Below are 4,248 nucleotides of genomic sequence, written 5' to 3'. Positions count from 1 at the left end.
GTAAAGTATAAAGTTTATAGTTTATTTTTCTTCAGTCTAGCCAGAGGATGATAATGGATTTATCTTTATTTTTGCTTCAGTCTAGCCAGGGGATAATAATGGATTTATCTTTATTTTGCTTCAGTCTAGCCAGAGGATGATAATGGGTTTATCTATATTTTTGCTTCAGTATAGTCAGAGAATAATAATGAGTTTATCTTTATTTTTGCTTCAGTCTAGCCAGGGGATAATAATGGATTTATCTTTATTTTTGCTTCAGTCTAGCCAGAGGATGATAAGGGGTTTATCTATATTTTTGCTTCAGTCTAGCAATAAGGGGCAATGGCTGGGCAGTCTCGGTTTTTCAATTTGGAAATCTGATCATCCTATTCCTGGGGTAAGGTCATGTATGACATCAATGATGTTCCATAATCTCTCTCTACATATTCAGTGTAAGACCCTTCTGAGTGATTGTTCTCCAGATGAGAGTAAAGACAATCCAATGCCACTTTAAGTTTTCTCCCAAACATCAGTGATGATGGGGTTTTTGCCAGTAGCTTAATGTACTTCTGTACAATAACTCATCAGTAACAATAGAAGATCTTGATCCAACGTTTTCATCTTCATAAATGGCTAACTGGTTTAAAAGTATGCAGTTGCATCTCTCCACCATGTTGTTAAAAAATGGACGAAAAGCTCTCGTCCTGGTCTTTTTGATCCCAAGGATCTGACACATTTCCATAAGCAAAAGTAATTCAAAGTTCTGTCCCTGCTCTGAGTGAAGTTCCATAGGTACCCAAATTTTGAAACAAATTGTTAACGAACTTCCTTAGTAGAGTTTGTTCTTCCTCATATCCTTTTCAGAAGGTATGCTTCTGGCAATTTTTTGAAATAGCCCATCACAACCATAATATGTTTATTCACACAATTACTTTGTGGCAAACATATTGATAGCAACTCTTTCAAGTGATGTTCCTCCAATACGATACTGCTGTAATTTCCCATACTGTTTCTTTCGTGGACCTTGTTGTTCATTGGGCTGGTTCTTTAATTATTTAGTGAAAATAGAGTCATCCATTGCAATTAATAATAACAGCTTAGTTTATTTCTTCTTTAATCTACAGGCTACTATCACTTGTACACAGTTGTACTTGTCGACCTTATCTCACAACTAACATTTTCTCTTTCAACTGAAATTTACTTGCTAAACTAACGTACAAATAAACTTACTTGCACAATTTCAGGGCTAATAGATTGAGAAACGATAACTAACACAGATTCAGGCACGTCACCGAAACTAAATAATTCACTAAAATATTTGCACTCTACCAACGGAAAACTAACTCGATGCTTCACTGATTCTCGTACTTATAACGTAACATTGTTTCTAGACACTTTGCAGCCTCACTAATCTTCACGAACATTCTAGATATTCTAGGACTATTTTTAACTTACTTAATCTTAATGTCATGCGCCATCTAGCTACCATCAAAATTAAAACATTGAAAATGTAGGTCGTAAAAATATTTATACACCGAAAATTTGTAAATAAGACAAAGAAAAAGATTGAAGTTGGTATCTTACCGTTTATGCTATGGCTCAAAATTAAAAACACATTTATCAAATTACTTTAATTATTATCATACAAGCTTATAAATTATTTATTCTTAACATTCAGTTTAATCATACCATTTCGAAATTATTATAAATAAAATTGCAGTAAGTTAGAGAAGCGTGTTCGCAGTAGAGCTTTAAGAAACAAGTTCATTGCGCATACTCCAATTCGTTTCTGCAAAATATACCAAAATGAACACCGATGTGAATAGAAAAGGTTAGTGAAAATAAACTTTGATGTTATTACAAGGTTTATTTCATTTTATTTATTTTGAAAGAAAAACATCTTTATTTTACACTTTAAATTTTATTTTCTGTGTGTAGTAATGGCTATTCAGGCTAAAAAGAAACGTTCCAAAGGACCAAAGTCGAAATTCAAAGGACGTACAGGTGAAAATAACACTACTGACAATAGGAAAAGGTAGGCTTAGTTTGTTTGTTATTACATTAGTTTAATAAGTAAAGTAGTATAGGCCTAATACTGTATTACTACCTGGTTCTTCATTGTACTTGTAGAACTTGGGCCTAATGTAGTCTACCAGCTAGTTTGATATTGTTGCAATTACTTCGTGATCTGACGAACCAAGGCAAATGAAATTTATCGTTCGACTGTTCGGCCGAATTTGTGGCCAGGTGCTTGGGCGAATATGTTTGAAATTTAGCGGTTAACCGTAGTACTACTACTGCTAGCTACAGTGGCATTGCTACCACTATTACTATTAGTAGTATTACTCTTATGAACCTACTGACAAGTTGTATTGTGTTTAATTGATGTATTATAATACACGTAATTGACGAACACCATTAGAATTTAGAGGGCTAACCTTTAGACATACATTTTTAAAGAGTTAGCAAAATTAGAAAAATTATCAGTACTGGATAAATCCTATATTATGATTACATGAAGGTAAACTTAGCTGCAAAGCTAGTTAACTTATAAACTTGATAAAATACAAAGGTGTGCATATGAACAAAATGTACATTTAATTTTAAGTTAAAATTATAAAGTGGTAACTTTCACACTTTTTTAGATCTTGAAGTGTGCACAGTTATTGTTAGACTAGGCATATCCTTAATAATACTATTCAGAGCTCAGTCTGAGAAGATCTTTGTATGAAAAGGTTATTAGAAATCCCTCATTATTAACTGTTAAAAGCTAGGTTATACCACGATTCTTAGGCTATATAAATAATAATTAATAATTCACTCGATTGCTTAAGTTAAGAAGTACCAATATTGTGAGTATATTCAAAAATAAAATCTTGCACAAGTTTAATCTCAAAAAGCCCTAACAAGGAAAAGTATACCCTCCAAAAGCTTTTAGGTACATATATTCACAGTTCAAGAGGTAATTTTTGTTTAAGTAAAACAGTCTGTCCAAATAATAAAAATGTACTTTTAAAAACTTAAATATTTTTGTGTAGTTGCCAGTAAGAGTATATGCAAAATCGTTGATACAACTTTGGTAGAAGAAAAAAAAAATCATTTTGTCCTGTAATTTAATTCAAGTACGGGCCTGGCTCTTGTGTCCTATGGTTGACTGAAAGTACTACTTAATATTTTAACAAGTTTACAGATAAATGACGAAATAGGCAAATTAAGAAATTTTGAAAGGATAGATGAGTTGAATAACACCAGTGGTATTGAATTAGTTGTTATGTATAAATATTTCAAATGTTATAGAATAAATGCTATAATATATTCAAATATAATTGTTTGAATTGTAGACACAATTACCAAGTGTCTGTTATCAAACAAACATGTGACTATGTTTAAACTAGTGCGTGCCGTGTGTTCTAAACAATTAGTTGTTCCGATTTCTAATAGATTTTGTGTTAGTATTCAGTTTCTTTTAATCTCACTTTCTTATTTATACTGAGCAGAAATGATGACAGGTTTATGTATCACCTGATACTTGCTTTTGTTTGATAAAGATTTGTTGATTCATTTTCAGTTTCTTCCAAATTTATAAGTTCTTTGAACATTTTGTATCTTTAATATGTCTCTACTTTTAACACCAATTCCAGTATCAACTTGGATATAGCAAATACATTTAAGTCAGCCGGCTTCCCTAACGTTTGCAAATGAAAATGCTGCCAAGTCCTATTTGCATTCATCAGCTTTGTAGCATTTAATTTTTTGAAGGTATCGTCTTTTTTTTTTCTTTCATCTATACTTATTGTATGTTAGCAGTGCCATCTTTTGTTTGTCTTTTTTAAAAATATGGAATACAACTTGTAATAATTGATAAGTAATTTGTTTCTTAGCTAACGGAAAAATTATATTGTAGTTTTTTATTACTTCTAACCCTCGTTAATTTAAGTGAATTTCTCTTCTGTTTAGCATGTGTTAAACAAAAATATTTATTTGATTACAAGGCTTTTACACCATCATTAGGCACTTCTGTGTAGAAAGAAATATTCTTGTGTGTAAGTCAGTTATATCTGGCATTCTTCACAGTAGAGAAAGGTGGGTAAATGTTCAGGTTCACGAACAAGGACGAGACATTCTAAGCATGCAAACACGGAGCAAGTTCTGTATCTTTGGACATGTGATGTTACGTCAAAATGTTTATTAAGAAAGCTAATCAAATTGGACAGTAGCTTGGTGTAGTAGAGTTTGGATCCTCCAGAGGATGGTTGCAATGTTTTAAAG

At 31.9% G+C, this 4,248-nt stretch overlaps 1 long non-coding RNA gene across 1 annotated transcript; it reads left to right on the top strand.

Annotated features, from left to right (window-relative positions):
• Window positions 1–1,718: 1,718 nt before the first annotated feature.
• On the top strand, window positions 1,719–1,984 carry LOC111087444. Its single transcript, XR_002612131.1, has 2 exons — window positions 1,719–1,810; window positions 1,918–1,984. It is a non-coding gene; the product is annotated as an uncharacterized LOC111087444 (long non-coding RNA).
• The last annotated feature ends 2,264 nt before the right edge of the window (window positions 1,985–4,248 follow it).

This window comes from Limulus polyphemus, unplaced genomic scaffold (genome assembly GCF_000517525.1).
Source record: "Limulus polyphemus unplaced genomic scaffold, Limulus_polyphemus-2.1.2 Scaffold2158, whole genome shotgun sequence".
NCBI classification, from domain to species: Eukaryota; Metazoa; Arthropoda; class Merostomata; order Xiphosura; family Limulidae; genus Limulus; species Limulus polyphemus.
The sequence above is the reverse complement of the archived record's forward strand: the minus strand, read 5'-3'. Positions and strand labels throughout refer to the sequence as shown.